The sequence below is a fragment of the Schistocerca serialis genome, chromosome 3 (genome assembly GCF_023864345.2).
Source record: "Schistocerca serialis cubense isolate TAMUIC-IGC-003099 chromosome 3, iqSchSeri2.2, whole genome shotgun sequence".
In the NCBI taxonomy this organism is placed as follows: domain Eukaryota; kingdom Metazoa; phylum Arthropoda; class Insecta; order Orthoptera; family Acrididae; genus Schistocerca; species Schistocerca serialis.
In genome coordinates, this window is record NC_064640.1 from 221,744,602 (window position 1) to 221,762,714 (window position 18,113).

An 18,113-nucleotide genomic window follows, 5' to 3' on the forward strand; every position below is an offset into this window, starting at 1 on the left:
ATAATTCATGATGTAAGCAGTTAATATTAAAATTTTGATCTCTTGGATTCCATTGCAGCCTTATGATTAGTACCATAAAGTAACAGTTTCTTAAATTGACATAAATAATAATAATTCTTATTAGTCCAAAATAACTTTACAGCCTTGGTCATCATATTTATTTAATTAACATCACATTAATAAAGTCATACTATAAATATGATGGAACATATGTGAAACAATAGCACATAAAATATTATGGTTTGGATATCATTAAGTAAATTTACTACTGCAAATATACTTGATCTAGTAAAGTAGTAACATAGAAAATGGAGTTCAGAAATCATTGAGTATATACATCTCCTAATTAATAACTGTTTTAACTTGTACTTAAAAAGAATTCCATGGATTTTCTTTATATAAGTTGGCAACCAGTTAAATAAGTGTCTTTTTGCCAGCATATGAACTGTGATCCTTTAAGGAAGGAGATATCCCACAACAAATTGACTTTGGGGGCAGGCAGAGGAACAGCAGAGGTGCCACCAGCACACTTACCTGGGCACAAATTGAAGATATAGCACCATGTTGGCAGGAGGATTGGGGGAGGAGATTCTGGGTACAGATTGTGAAAAGATTGTCTGTGTTTATGGGTTAGGGGTGCTAACTGATGAGATTAGCAGCACCCATATGGAGATTAGTAAATGTATATTAAAAAAATCACACTTTCTCTCAGTCTAACCCATGATCACCCGCACAACATCACTCACTCACACTATGCAAGAGAGCTTTAAAAATGGCACATGCTCTAAAACTGTCAGTTAAAACACAAGGAAGACAACAGGAAAACTAAAATAGATTCACAAGAATATGTGACTGACTGATCACTTACAAGAAATACGTAGGAGCCAGCCACCCTAACAACACCTTAAAACTGTTGTCCTAAAATTTTAGAGAACAAGTCACACATTGTACAAAACTTTAAAAGTATCACATTCCTGTCATTGTCATTTAAAATAAAGGGCAAATCAGTTGGCAAGTGAGCTGCTGCCTTTTGTTTGACTACAAAATACAGTCTACTAAAATATGGTGTATTGTGATGTACATGCCACAAGCAACACACATGAGTGGAGCCCTCAGTTAGAGGAGGAAATTAGTATCGAACATCCTGTTGACAATGTGGTGATTAGAGATGGAGCACAAGCTCAAATTACAAATGATGGAGAAGAAAAGTGGTTGTGCCCTTTCAAAGCAACCATCCTGGCATTTGCCTGAAGCAGTTTAGGGAAATCATGGAAAACCCAAACTGGCATTGCCAGACATGGGTTTGAACCATCGTCCTCCCCAATGTGAGTCCCGAGTGCTAACCACTGTGCTATGAGAAGGGTCCTCTCACTGGAACACCACCCTAAGTATCATAGGGCTGTGTCCCATTCAAAGATGAGTAAGAAGGACCTAATCCTGTCTGCGTGGTTGGAAGGAGGTATGCCATAGCTGTGTTGTGGACTTTACTAGATGCAGCTTGCCTGTTGTTTCCAGCCCTTCTTCCCATTGATGCATAACTCTACCTCAGCATCAAAAGGTGATACTATGTAGGTAGGTAGCACACTGAAGTATCTGAGGATCACAGCATGCCTCCTTGGCTGCTAAATCTGTCATTTCATTCCCATTGAAACCCATGTGCCCTGGCACCCAGTGGAAAGACATCTCCTACCCCAGTCTTTGTAGGTCCTGGGTGTTGCTGACTATATTATCTGCTGGATACCATCATTAGAGAGTGAAGCACATTCAGGGAATTGGAGCAGATGAGGAATTTAGCATTCACAATACATCTCATCTGCTCCACTGCCAGTAAGATTGTGTATAATTCTTCATCAAAGACAGTAAAGTCTTGAGGCAGTCAGGTCTTGATGACACAATCAGAGTAAACAAGAGAGCAAACAATGGAGTCCCAATGTTTAAATCTGTCTGTAAATACACAACATAGTTGTAATGCTTAGTTAAAATGTCATAAAATAATGTATTAAAAAGAAATGCAGAATTATAGCCTCTATATACTGCAGTAAATCTAAAATTACTCTGGGCCTCTGCAGTAACCAAGCTAGCAGTTAGTTAAAGCCATGGTTTCCAGTTGTACTTGGTCCACACCAAGTGACTCCAGCACATGCTTCATGTGGATCACAAACAGCCTTGTTGCTCATGGACAGTTGGAAAAAAGGCAGTACATACACACACAAGCAAACAGTATGATTTGCTGATGAATTGGGAGAAGCAAGGAACTTACATGCCAGCCGCACCAGGAGGAGTTACCACCAGATAGTGAGTGGTGGATCCCCAGTGTCAGCATGGAAACCCAGTGTGGGGCAAGTCCTGTAAGCAACCATGACGAACCTGATCCATTCATAGTGGATAGCAACAATAATCTTCAGGTAAGAAAGTCTAGCCACAATTGTGCTAAAGCACTATAAAACTGGAGCAGACATGCCCTGTCCACTCCCCAAGACCTATGGCTAACACACATTAAGATGTTCACTGCCTACAGCGTCCTGGCTTTCAGGTCCTCCAGTGTGGTAACCTCAACATTCTGGAATAAAAAATGAAGCCCAGAAACCTCACACAGTCTTTAAGATGTAGAATGGTTTCCCTCACATATAAGTCAGGTAAATTAGAAATACAACAAGAATGATTAAAATGAACACACACACTATTCTGCAGAAAACTGAAAACCCAGCTTAGAAGCCCACTCTGCCAACCTCTGCACTGTAAGTTGCAACTGATGAGTCATTGTTGTGGTTTGGAGGAGGAACACAAAACTGCAAAATTGTCCACAAATAATGAGTGTTGTACAGGACTCCTTACCAGAAAGGTTATACTGTTCATGGTTATGGCCAAGAGGGCAACACTTAAAACACTGCCCTGGGGAACACCATTCTCCTGCTCAAAACTATTTGACAGCATTTCACCATTTCAGTACCCAAAGAAGTCTTTAGATAAGAAGAATCAAATGAAGATGGAGAGATGGCTGCAAAAGCCCCATTGCTGCATCTGTCTTAGAATTTTGTGTCTCCAAGTAGTGTCGTACACCTTACTGATGTCAAAGAATGTATCTATACAATGCTGTTTGGATAGGAAAGCCTGCTGGACAGTCACCTCTGGCAGTGTTAGGTTGTCAACAGTGGATCAACATCTCCTGAATCCACACTCAGAGCATCTAAGGAGCGCCTGATCTTTAACATCCAGGCCAGATGACAGTTAACCATTCACTCCAGTGTCTTTGCTGCACAGCTCCGGTGCAACACTCCAGTAACTACTGGGACACATTTGATCCTTTTCTGCTTTCAGGAAAGGTATCAGAATTGCCTCTCTACACAAGTTGGAAAAGTGGTCTGCCTGCTATATCAAATTAAAACAGCCACGGATGATTTCCTTCAACTCAGCTTTCAAATGTCGAAGCATCCTGTAACGGATGGTCACGACCAGGCACTGTATCACGAGCCTCAGACAGTACCATATCCAGCTCAAACATGGAGTAAGGGCGGTTGTAAGACTCAGAATTGTTGGACTTTGGCACTCTCCATGGTCACACGGTAGTGGCACGATGCTGGATCCACGCTGGCAGTAGCAGTAGTCATAGCCAAAGGCTATGTCTTCGCCTGTGCAATGTCCCCAGGCATTATGCAAAACACCTGAATGCATGCCACGACCTTTTCTTGCTCTCCTTCATTATGTGTCATGCTTTTGCCCTCCCAACTGTAAAGGTTGTAAGGTTTTCTACTGTTGGACAGCAGTTAAATCATCACAGAGCCACATGCCTGACCCAGATAGTTGTGTGGCATCCATCATTCCACCAAGGTACAGGTTGCCTTCGAAGATGACTTGACGACTTCAGGATAGGCAGGTCAGCGGCATGGTGGATCACACATGTGATGTGGTCCCCCCATTCCTGGATGCTACCTTGGTGTTCAAACACAGCCAGCTGCTGAATGGCATCCAGTAAGCTTCACTGACCATCCATTTCAGTGGCTTCTTTTCAAGTACAGCTCCATCCAGTAGGTGGATCTGGAGAGGAGAGTGGTACTGGAATGAAGGTCATCAGTTGCTTCCCACTGAGTGGATCTGCTAGAGCTGGAAAGTAGAAAGAGAGCTCGATGGGTGACGACAACCAGTGGCACCATGAAAATGAGTGAGATTTTCTATGTTGAGGATCCACAGCTCCTGAGACACCATGAAGTTCTCCAAAAGGTCCCTAGGACAAGTAGAGTTCAAGCCCCACAATACATTACTTCTCCCAGTGGGAGAAATGGTCGGGGAAGTTCTTCTATATGATGTATGAGAGCCTCAGAAGCTATCGCATGTTGTGGAGGTAAATACAGTGACAGACAGTGATCCTCTGACCCACATTAACCTCTACTGTAACTGCTTGTAGGTCAGTAGCCAAGGAGAGAGCAGAGAAGTGGTGTGTGTTATTGGCAATCGTAGAGACCCCTCCCCTGGCTCTTTCCCCAGTCATGTCATCCTTGCGGTGGTGGGTACAGCCCCATATCACAGGGGCACAAGTAGCTTCTTAAATGTGTTTCTTGTAAACATAAACACAGAGACTGTTTGTGTGCTAGAAGCTGCAGTTCCTCCACACACATCCTGAACCTATTGATATTCCACTGTAGTAGGCAAACATGTACTTTCAACCATTAACCCAGTCTCTCTAATGGGCTGGGGAGCCTGCCACAAGTGGAGGCTGAGTCTTGGGGTGAGATGGTTGCCACAGGCAGAATTCGTATTCCACTGGCTCTGAAGCTGTCAGGTCAAATGATGTCAACATGGTCTGGCAGTTTACTACCTGTTTGTGTATGTTGCTGAAGCTTCCCTTTTTTTGCCTGGGAAGGCCTTTTAGGAGTGACAGTGGCAGTGCTGGTCTGTCTTTGCACGTGCCAGGCTTTTTCTGACATTCTGGGAGTAGCTATACGCTCTGACATAAAAGAACCTTTACAAGTGCTATGATAAAGGCAGGTAGTAGTACTGACACTAGCAACTTTCATTTGATATAGGCATTGGCTTTTGGAATAGGCTTTTAGCTATAGCGAAGGAAGTAGTGACTATTGAAGGCTGCATGACTTTATAGATCTTTTTGGCCTTACAATATGGGAAATGCTTCCTGGTTTTCAGCTCCTGTATCTTCCTCTCTACAAGGTAGATACTACAGTCTCTATGGGTTCTCCTTTCCATGCGAGAGTAGTGTGCTTAAAGCTCTGGCATTTAAAAATGCTCATTGGGGTGAGGGCATAAGGATGCATGTTTACCAAAGGAAATCTGCTTTGACATGCTCTGAAAGTTTCATGGTATTGAAAGTAATGAATACGTAGATAAGTATTTTGTGTTGTGTTTGCATTGTTGTTCTGCGTCTCTCTACTGTAGTCATCTTTTTGAGGTTATCAGGTACTGCTGCTTCTCAGTTATGTAGAAAACCACACACATGCAAATTATCACTCACATTGTTTGTGTAGCATCACAAAAAAATACATACATAAATAGAGAACTTGACAACGAGAATAAATTCTTGAAACATGTTTTGCTCAGCATGAAAAAATTATGTAACCAGCGCTCTGTTTATACTAAAAACATTTGAGCGACGCAAAAGTGGGTAATTTCGAAGAATGTTTGCCTGTCGAAGCCTTGGGCTCCAAACGATAGATATCGAACATGCGATTCTAAATGGATAATGTGACTGTTGTGGCAGGCATTATGATAAATTATTTGTGAGCTGCTAGGCAAACCTACACGATTTATGCCGGAAGTGAGTTGGGATGTCTGCGGTCGTAGACGTTTCTTCGGCCCATTGCCTCACGTGGAAGAATCTAATTCCATGCTTATGTAATGTAGAAAATTGTTTGAATTTTTGTCAGAAATATGGACTGATACCGGATGACGAAAGGAAGGGGTGAAGCTTATAAAAGTTCATTAGAATAACTCTGATAGTAAAATACCTTTACAATTTATTTGTGGAATTTGTGGTAAACAAATGACTATCAGGAAAAATACTTGGTTTGACTATTAAAAATCATCGATCCAGAGCAACATAATTAATGTATTTTGCTGGATTAGGGACTCCACCCTATAAGCAACAGCATCAGAAATTGACTTATCCACCAATACCCTGTGCGACTATTTTGGATTTTGCAGAGAAGCGTTTTATGTAATACTGACGAACAACAGTGTACCGATCGGTGGACAAAATAAAGTTGTTGAAAGAGACCAACTCTACTTGTCAGGCGGTAGTAGCTGACCGCGACAGATGCAGCAACAGATTAGCAAACTGCTTTTGTAACATTTACGAGTTCCTAACCAGGAGCGAGTGTTATTATATCATCTGTTTGCTTTAATAGTTTAGTTTCTTGAGTTTCTGCATGTAAATTTAAAATCTAATAGCCACAGTTCTCACGTTTTCGTTTGCATCAGAAAGTAAACCGATTTTGTGATATACTACAAGTTCCTTATCAGAGGCGAATTATTTAGTTTCACCTGAGTGCTTTGGTAGTTAGATTCTTGAATATCTGCGTATTACTAGATCCAGTTCGTGCGTTTTCGTCAGGGTCTACATTAGAGTTGCGCAGCACATGCCGATAGTCCGTTTATCAGCATAGTTTAGTTTTCCACAGTATTTGGTATTGACAGGGACCGTGATTGTTGTGTGTGGATGCGGATGCGAGCCGAGTTGGTGACACTTCGCTCTCGGCTTCAGGCTGTGATGGCTTCGGTTACACAGCTTGAGGCTACAGTGGATGGGCACCACTGTTGTGGGCCAGCTGTGGGGATCCAGCAGACGTCCAGCGCATCAGAGTCCTCCGATCAGTCCTCACCGGTGGCCAGCCCAGTTACTACTCGCACTGAGGCTGACCCCTAACCTGTGGTCGAGTGGGAGGTCGCCCCAGGGTGAAGCAGACGGCGAAAGACTTCCCAGGCAGCCGCACGTAGGGCCTCCCCGGTTTGTCTGACAAACAGGTTCCAGGTGCTGTCTGTGGCTGAAACTATCAGTGAGCTGGATGCTGTCGCCTGTCCTGTTTCAGAGGAAACCACTCAGCCTGCAAGATCCGGGCAATTGCAGAGGGTGGGACTATTGGTAGTTGGGAGCTCCAACATTAGGCGCGTTATGGGGCCCCTTAGGGACTTGGCTGACAAGGAGGGTAAGAAAACCAATGTGCACTCTGTGTGCATACCAGGTGGAGTCATTCCAGATGTGGAAAGGGTCCTCCCGGATGCCATGAAGAGCACAGGGTGCAGCCAACTGCAGGTGGTTGCTAATGTCAGTACCAATGATGTGTGTCGCATTGGATCAGAAGAGAGTCTCTCTGGTTTTGAGCGGTTAACAGAAGTGGTAAAGACTGCCAGTCTTGCTTGCAAGATGAAAGCAGAGCTGACTATTTGCATAGTCGACAGGACCAATTGGAGACCTCTGGTACAGAGGTACAGAACTGAGTGGAGGGTCTGAAGCAGAGGCTCAGACGGTTCTGTGACCGTGTAGGCTGCAGATTCCTCGACATGCGCCAAAGGGTGGTTGGGTTTCGGGTTCCGCTAAATAGGTCAGGTGTCCACTATACACAGGAATCGGCTACACGGGTAGCAGGGGCTGTGTGGCGCGGACTAGGCGGTTTTTTACGTTAGAGGATCTCAGGAAAACACAAGATGGGCTTCAGTCACAAAGGGTGCAGGATGGACTGGACACAGAAAGAACATAGATTCCTGAGAGACAATCTCCACTCATTCCAAATTAATAATATAAGTGTAGACCAGATGTGGCTTAAATTCAAAGAAATAGTATCGGCAGGAATTGAGAGGTTTATACCAAATAAACTAACAAACGACGGAACTGATCCTCCTTGGTACACAAAACGGGTTTGAACACTGTTGCAGAAACAACGAAACAAAATGCCAAATTTAAACAGACGCAAAATCCCCAAGATTGGCGATCCTTTACAGATGCTCGAAACTTAGTGTGGAGTTCAACGCGAGACGCCTATAACAGTTTCCACAACGAAACTTTGTTTCGAAACCTGGCAGAAAATCCAAACAGATTCTGGTGAAGTATGTTAGCGGCAAGAAACAATCAATGCCCTTCTCTGCGCGATAACAATGGAGATACTATGGAAGACAGTGCTGCCAAAGCAGATTTACTAAACACAGCCTTCCGAAATGCCTTCACAAAAGAAGACGAAGAAAATATTCCAGAATTCGAATCGAGAACAGCTGCCAACATGAGTAACATAGAAGTAAATATCCTCGAAGTAGTGAAGCAACTCAAATCACTTAATAAAAGTAAGTCTTCTGATCCACACTGTATACCAATTAGGTTCCTTTTGGAGTATGCTGATGCATTAGCTCCATACTTAACAATCGTATACAACCGTTCAATCGACGAAAGATCCGTACCCAAAGACTGGAAAGTTGCACAGGTCACACCAATATTCAAGAAAGGTAGGAGGAGTAATCCATTAAATTACAGGCCCATATCGTTAACGTCAATATGCAGCAGGATTTTAGAACATACATTGTGTTCGAACATTATGAATTACCTAGAAGTAAATGGTCTATTGACACACAGTCAACATGGGTTTAGAAATCATTGTTCCTGTGAAACACAACTAGCTCTTTATTCACATGAAGTGTTGAGTGCTATTGACAAAGGATTTCAGATCGATTCCGTATTCCTGGATTTCTGGAAGGCTTTTGACACAGTACCACAAAGCCGCTCATTGTAAAATTGCGTGCTTATGGCATATCGTCTCAGTTATGTGACTGGATTTGTGATTTCCTGTCAGAGAGGTAACAGTTCGTAGTAATTGACGGAAAGTCATCGAGTAAAACAGAAGTGATTTCAGGCGTTCCCCAAGGTAGTGTTATAGGCCCTTTGCTGTTCCTTATCTATATACACGATTTGGGAGACAATCTGAGCAGCCGTATTAGGTTGTTTGCAGATGGGGCAGTCGTTTATCGACTAATAAAGCCATCAGAAGATCAAAACAAACTGCAAAACGATTTAGAAAAAAAGATCTGAACGGTGCAAAAAGTGGCAGTTGACCCTAAATAACGAAAAGTGTGAGGTCATCGACATGAGTGCTAAAAGGAACTCGTTAAACTTTGGTTACACGATAAATTAGTCTAATCTAAAAGCCATACATTCAACTAAATACATAGGTATTACAATTATGAACAACTTAAATTGGAAACAACACACAGAAAATGTTGTGGGGAAGGCTAACCAAAGACTGCGTTTTATTGGCAGGACACTTAGAAAATGTAACAGACCTACTATGAAGGCTGCCACCACTATGCTTGTCTGTCCTCTTTTAGAATACTGCTGCACAGTGTGGTATCCTTACCAGATAGGACTGACGGAGTATATCGAAAAAGTTCAAAGAAAGGCAGCACGTTTTGTATTATCGCGAAATATGGGAGAGAGTGTCACAGAAATGATCAGGATTTGGGCTGGAAATCATTTAAAAAAAAAAAGGCGTTTTTCCTTGGGACGGAATCTTCTCACGAAATTCCAATCACCAACTTTCTCCTCCTAATGCGAAAATATTTTGTTGACACCGATCTACACAGGACGGAACGATCACGACGATAAAATCAGGGAAATCAAGAGCTCGTACGGAAAGATGTAGGTGTTCATTCTTTCCGCGCGCTATACGAGATTGGAATAATAGAGAATTGTGAAGGTGGTTCGATGAACCCTCTGCCAGGCACTTACATGTGATTTGCAGAGTATCCATGTAGATGTAGATGTACATAGATGTTTCAATATCTGTATTTCTATAACTTGCGGTTGCAAGGAAATGTTGACGCGTGTGACACACTACACAAATTTTTGCACGACATAGGCAAAGTCTAACCAAGGTTATGGCAAAAAGGGAAAGAATGCTTCCTGTAGCATACACATCAAATCGACTTTCTCATGACGACGACATCGACGGTGAGTGAGGTAAGTCTTTTTCTTTGTAATTACAAGTATTTTAGTCATCGGTCTTCTTTTGTCGTTGCTGTAGTGACCACTGTAAACACTGCTTATAATGCCTGCCACCGCAGTCACAGGATCAATTTACAAATGCACGTTCGATATCTATCGTTTGGAGCCGGCGGCTCCAATAGGCAAACATTCTTGGAAATTACCCTTCACCCAAAAGTGAATGACGGTATCAACAAGCACTACAAGGGGTCAAACGCCGAAACACACTAAATATGTTTCGATAAAGATGTCATGATCATCTCAACAATCGTGTAACTGCGTTTGTGCAGTAAAGACAGTTTGGAAATCATATTAACAATCTTCCATCAGTTCTTGGTAGAACAACATTATAATAAATGAAAAGCACCAGTTCGCTTTTGTTCTACAATATTAATTTTATTGTTAACCGGTTTTCGGCTTACAAGGCCATCTTCAGACATTTACTGAGTATTATCACCAAAGAAGTTAAATGTTAGCAGACAACATTGGAAGAGAAGTAACACATCTAGACTGAAGTAGAAACATACAGTAACATCTTTGCAATGAAAAATAAAAACAGAACAGTACATAAATAACAATGGAGTAGACAGGAAAACCTTTAGCACAAAATAGGAATAGCATGTCTACATAACAGTTTCTATTAATAAACAAAATTAATAAGTTAAAATAAAATTAGTACTAGACAAGGCTGCATCAGGTGGTGTGAAACATGGAGAGTGATACACAACCAATTAAAAGAAGATACAGTTATCAATGTAAATACAGAATACATAAGGAGCTTAAGCAATATCAATAAGATAAACAGAAATTAGTAAATGCAGGAAAATGGAGGTGTTTGAGGGAACCTACAGTTTGAGTGTGTGGTGGTACTGCATTTTAACATTAACATTATAATGGTGGTGGTTAGTGTTTAACGTCCCGTCGACAACGTGGTCATTAGAGACGGAGCGTAAGCTCGGGTTAAGGAAGGATTGGAAGGAAATCGGCCGTGCCCTTTCAAAGGAACCATCCCGGCATTTGCCTGAAATGATTTAGGGAAATCACAGAAAACCTAAATCAGGATGGCCGGACGCGGGATTGAACCATTGTCCTCCCGAATGCGAGTCCAGTGTTAACATTATAATCATAGCAGTTGCTGTGTACCAGTTTTCATTAAATAAATAAGCAAAGTAAAATATGAACAGTATTTGATGAGACAGCTAAAAGGGGTGTTAAACATGGACAGTAATACAAGTACCAGTTAAAAGGATGCCTTAACTATTGAAACTACAGTCTATGTGGAATACAAAGACAACTTCAACAAACAAAACAACTTAATGAATACAGGAAAATGTGAATATGTATGAAAAGAGAGAGTGGGAAGTAATGAACAACAAAGATGCTTATATGAAGTTTAGGAGAGGGGAAGTGTTGAGCTGCTGTGTCTGGTCATTTAGGATGAGATCTGGACTGTTAGCAAGATGTTTGTTAATTTCCAGGGCTTCCAGCAGGGTGAGTTTATGACCTTTGTTTGCTACGTGAAGTACATGCTCAGTGTGGAAATGGTTGTGACCGGACATAATATCTTTATTCGAACAAACCCAGTTACTCCCATCAGCCATCATGCCAAGTAGAGCTTGGCAGCTGCGGGAGATATAGCACGAATTGTTCCAACTTTTACATGTTTACCAATTCAAATCTGCTGAATATACCACCCTGATAAGAAACTTAACCACATAATATTTGTAAGCAGTACAGGATGACCAACATCATGCTAGCATCAATTTTTTCTCCACGAACAGTTTTTCGTAATGCATAAATCATGGGAAAATTATAAATATGTTGACACAAAATCGGGTGCAGATTAGCATTGTGGACATAGGAAATTTGACGAGAATGTAAAAAAAAATATCGTAAACGGCGGGAAAACATTAATTCCTGGGACTTAAAAGTGGAGCTATACTGTATTGCAATTTTAATAGTTCAGATTTACGCCTCCTGCAGTGCCACAATTGATCGTATGATCTCTTGTAGCATTTTTATTTTAGTCTTTTGGATAATCTCTGACTGATTTAGCAGTAATATTTTTTTCCTGTGACTTTGCCTACTTTTATGTAGCTGGAAGTGGATAGGCACCATGACACTTGTCTGCAATGACCAGGTGAATTGGCTACCGTCCAGAAGCTGTCTTGACCACAGCAGACAGGCTTCAGGCAGCTGCACTAAGCTGCAGTTATGTTGGGGCACTAGTTTCAAAATATGCGACACCTTTGTCGCCACTGGAAATCTTTGGAAAATCCAATGTCACTGCTTCTTCCAATGAGCAGTGTCTGACCAGTTTCTCCTCATTCAAGGATGCATGGGGGGTTCATATATCTGGGCAGAAGTAAATTATGGGAACTGACCAGGCAGCAGTTCCCTTCTACCCTAGTGACATGCACAAGGTGCTTCCCAGTATTGAGAAGACATCTGAATCAGTACAGGATTCCGCAGGTGTTAGGCCAGCACCTGATTTTCCTGCCAAGTACAATGGGTATGCTGATTATTAGGAGTTGTAACATTAGGCAGGTAATGGAGCCCCTCAAGAAACTACATGGTGGTCAGGAAAGGAGGGCAATGTGCTATGTGGATGCTTGCTTGCAGGTCTCATCTGAGATATGGAGAAGGCTCTGTTGGTGACTATTTAATACACTGGGTGCAACCAGCTGAAAATAGTAGCCTGTGTTGGCATGACTGATGCTGTTGGCTGGGTTCTGAGGCTATCCTTTAGATGATTAGCTGAACTGGTGAAGACACTAGCTTCACACGAAGGGTGGAAGCATGGCTTGATATTTGCACCCTTGTTCTTAGAATTAATCTGTGACTTAGATGATTCTGCTTCAATCTCAGATGTGAATTCCTTAACCTCTGCTATCAGATGGAGGATTTTAGGGCCTCCCAATAGGTTGGGTGTGTAACACCCATAGAACGTGATTATCTGATTAGCAGAGTATGTGTGGCTTTCGCCTTTTTGGGGTTCTGTACCTCAGCTGGTAAAACACAACCCATATAGAATCACTTTGTTGTTCATCTGTCTGTCTGTCTGTCTGACTGTTAAGACCCCTTTTTCTCAGGAACGGATAGAGGTACAAAGCTGAAATTTACGTCAAATACTAAGATCTATGGTCCCTTGGCAGTCAAAATGATTTAAGCGTCTATGTCAATGCAATCAAAAGTTACGTCCATGTCTGTCACACATCTTGATATTCTCAGGCTCACTCACGAAACTATGTGTACAAATATCGCCCCTGGTGGTCCAGGGGTAAAGGGTGTGCCTGGAAACGAGGAGGTCATCATATCGAATCTTGGTCAAACCATAGGCTTGATTTAATCAGGCCCTTATCTCTCAATGGTGTGAGGAGTCAACAGAAACAAAATGTGCTTTGAATTCCTCATCATCATCGTCATCATCATCATAATAATAATACATAATTAAGTTTGTACAGAATCCTCAGAGTAAGAGTCCTACTCACTGCCTTTTTATAATAATAAAAATAAAAAAAAAACGTTAGAACCCCTCCGTAGGGTCGGTGTTGGATTACTTACTGTAATTAGAGAAAGATCATGATCTCAGAGGAGAATTGTAAAATTTCTACGAGTAACAGTCCAATGCAAATTGAAGCGGAATGACTATATAAAACTAGTTGTAAGGAAAGTAGATGGCAGACTGATATCCTTTGGAAGAATATTATGAAAATATAATTCACCCACAGAAGAACAGTTAAGCTCTTTAATGGCTTTCAGAATGATTAGTATTGTTCATTAGTCTGGGCTACTTTGCAGAAGAGAATGAAGAGTATGTTTCATTGTGGGATAATTTAGTAAGTGCAAGAGCACTACAGAGATACTCAACAAACTCCAGCAACAGGTGCTACAAGCAAGACATTTTGGACCACCAAGAGGTTTACAGTTGAAATTTTGAGAGTGAAAGTTGTAAGAGGAGTCCAGCAGTACATTACTTCCTCCGAAATATGTCACGCAAAATAGCCACAACAAGAAAATAAGAGAAATCAGAGTTCGTAGAGAGTTTATCAACAGGCAATTTACCCCCACACAATTATCAAACAGAAGTGGGAAATGATAGTGATACATCATGATCGTGAGGTGGCTTGTGGAGTATAGATCTAGATGTAAAACTTTATGAAGTGCTATCACCTTTAAATGTGTGTATCAGCAGTACTGAAATTTCATTTCCTGAAGGTTAATGTTGGCCAGCCAATCTCTCTCTTTGCTTTCATAATATAGCTTGGCATATTGACAACTGTTACAGACATAAGAATTTAATGAAACTAATGCTAGTTCCCTTATAGAAAGTTTCTGGTTTCTGTAAGTGCACAGCTCAATTCAAAGAATTAAAAGTCTTAGACAAATCTCAAAGTCCCAATGACAGTTTACTTTGTCTTGTCTGCTCAACATTTCATGAGGAAAACTTACTACTACCATTATTATGAATCACCTTAATGGGAATCCATATGTATACTATCTAACAGACTGTATTTACAGAAGAAAAATTTGATTTGATCATGAATGGTTCACTAAAGTAACTTACCAAGTGTGTGAGGTCAACAAAATTTTTATGCAACTTTTTTTTATGCTAGTAATTGTTTGCAATTCATATTTTACTAGTTTTTAAAAGGACAGGTTTACACTTTCAACACTGCACATTAGACAAATATTTTTTATTTTAGAATATACAATACAAACAAAGGGTATAACTAGAAGTAAAAACCTATAAGAATCATGAAAAAGAAAAGTTTTACGTGTTCTGTCTGTTGAGTGGCCCAATTACTATTCATTCTATAGTCACAAAAATAGTACAAGATCTAAAAGTAGATATCTGTAACTACGAGTATTTTCTGTTGTTCACATGTAATTAATTTTCGTGTGGTAATCCTGGAAATACTGTGGGACACAAATGCCAACATTGCAGATCTTGCACCACCATTTACTTTCCTTTATGATGCACTTACCAGACTCCCTTTTCCTGCTGTCTGAACAGCCCTTGCAGTATCGAGTTGTATTCATCTTACTTCCACTAGGTGGAGCTTCCTCTGGAAAATGGTGTGCAAATGTCCTTTCAGTTTGTGAGGATAAAGTTGGTTACTGCACAGAAATGTCTCCTCACTTTTCAGCCAGTTTCTTTCTCACTACACTCATAAAGTCTACTACGGATACGTTCTTCCTGGTCTTCTCTCTATATAGGATGAAGCTGTCGACTGTTGACATAATACAAAGGTGGAAAAATATATATATATATTTTTCCCACCATTTCACAGTCTTTTGGGCATATGGATAGTAGCTGAAGAGCTGATCCAATCTGTCAAAACATTTTATTGTCATTGTATTCAGTGATTACGACAGGCTTTATGACTTACACTATTCCTCCCTTGGCTCTCAGTGGAATAGTTTTCACTGGAATGTTTTGTTGATCGACAATAAATGCCTTGTTTTGATTTTCATTTTACTGCCAAGGATGCCCCCCCCCCCCTCCCCCCCCCCCGCTCTTTTTTTTTATTCACCATCTCATTTTTTTTTAGTTTCAGTGTTGAATAGATGTGGTAAACTTTTCCTGTTTTTCATTACTGTTCCCACTGCAAGTGTTTTATTTTGTCACAGCAAGTCCATGAGAGAAGAGCCGGTGTAGTATCTGTCCATATATATACAGTGTCCTTTGCCAAGTACTCTGAACACAACCTGTGTACAAGATTCTGGATACTTTTCTCAACATTCCCTGCAGAGCCTGTACATAGGTTACAGTTTAACATGAATTCACTTGCTGAATTGCAGAGAGCATACAGTTTTATCCCATACTTATTTGGGTTTGTTTTTCATATACACACTAAAGCCAACCCTGCCACGAAAAGGACACATTGCCTCATCTATTGTAAGAGTCATGCCTGGATGAAAACTACTCTTACATTTGCTTTCAAGGGGAGGGGTGAGGGGGGGGGGGGGGGGACCTCCCTTTATGAAGAGGATCAGGCTTTTCTTCGCCTCTACTGATATATGTAGCATTGTCATTCAAATGTAACATGGGCAATATAGTATAAAATCAATCATGGCTCAAAAGTTTGCTCACAAATCCTGGCTGCAAAAACTGGTCTGTTGACCAATAACCACAGATTTTTGGCAATTTGAGGACGCACATATGCAAAATAATACTGAAAAACCAGTGAATTTCATGTAACCTTCTCACAGACCATTTATGCCACACAGAGTTTATTTTTAGACTGCCTTTATGCCTCATTGTTGAATAGTGCTCCCAGCATACTGATTCGTTTCACTTTTGGTGGGTCGAATCGTGCAGTCATCAAAGACATAACTAAAATGCTGAAACTCATCACTGAAATCTTGAAAATGCAAGGCAACACCAACTTCTTCCTGGAATATGGGCAGTTGGGGTTGATCATCTGCTTCCGACCAATCTTGCTCTCTTCCCTTGCTGATAGGCAGACTGATGGTCTGTACCAACATCTACATGAAATAAATGTGTACATCAACAGTCAAATGTCAGAAGTGGAAAAGAAGCAGTTAGCAATGCTTACAATATGAAATGTAGGAATAAATACTCACTTTACAGAAAACTGGAAGAGAGACATTCGTACTCTCTTCTGGAGAGTATGAATCCTCCCTGTCAGTATCTCCAATTTTTGATCCCAGATCCCCATATAAAATATCCAAGATATCAGATTCCATCAGCTTGATATGCGCCATTTTTTAGCTTCGTAAACACGCATGAATGAACTATGAAACACTCTGACCTTGTACTTCTCTCAGTTGCCACTAGGTTGAGATTGTCAGTAAGTGATGCCCTCTGGCACCAGAACAATGAACTAACTCCACACCAAGTGAGGAAATGGCTTTCACGAGACATTACATGACATTCAGGTGGGCGGTAGACGCTCACCTGTATGGCGCACAGGCAACGTGCTCAAAGTGTTAAGTCCCCTGGTCAATGGGCCTGTTAATGCTTTTATTAATTCATTTCTGCATTCTATAAGTAATGCACATGATATTTCCTCCTTCAAATATGCATTGCTCCAATCTGAACAAGATTGTTGCTACAGAAATTAATGCAGTTCAAAAATTGTCTTAATATCTCTATCTCACATGCACACCTGCTTCAAAACCTGATCAGTCAGTCCTGACATTCAATTTTGTTTCAAAACATCATTATATTACAAAATTTCATTTCTAATAGGCAAATATTATGTAAACTGGTGACAGAAAAATGTCTGAATACCTAAACCTAGTAAAACTTTAGCTGATCTGGACAAAAGAATAATAAATTTCTATCAAGAGAACATCGTTCAGCACAACTCTATGATAAGTCCGCCTCGGTAGTTGTGTGGTCAGCATGGTGGATTACTAAACGAAGGGACCCAAACTCTATTCCCAATTGGGTTGGAGATTTTCTCCACTTGGGATTGGGTATTGTGTTGTCCTCACATTTTTATCGTCATAATTGACATTCCACTATTGAGGCAACTATATGGGCACATCCCAAAAGCTAGTAAATTGATAGATAAATAAATAAATAAATACAAATGAAGTAAAAAAACTGTAAATTTAATGTTAGTGATACATTACATGTCACCTGGATACCCAAATATACATTATGGTTGTCAAAATAACCACTTCTTTCAGATGTCAGCAATGTCTATTTCTTACAGTGATCAGTTCTGTATAGTATACTCGAAAGTTAATTTATTCTTCATTTGTCTAAACAGTAATCATATTCCTAATGTGACTCAATTACTTTGCCTTCATGCACAGCACATCACACTGCTGCAAAACTTCAATAGGCAAATAGGAAGAAAAACTCCCCTGCATACGGTTTTTAAAAAAGAACATAGTAAAATAACTTTTCTTCTTTTTTTTAGTGTCTTTCATATGAAATAAAGTATGTTATCAACATACTTGAAGCTTCATCCACATTTCTTTGTGTGAATATAAATCATCTTTTGTTGCTTCTCCAAATCAAAATGGCAGTTCATAATAAATTGTTATGATGGTTTACAACTAAACTGAATCTTATTACTTAATGAGATAGATTTACATCTACATCTACATGATTACTCTGCTATTCACAATAAAGTGCCTGGCAGAGGGTTCAATGAAC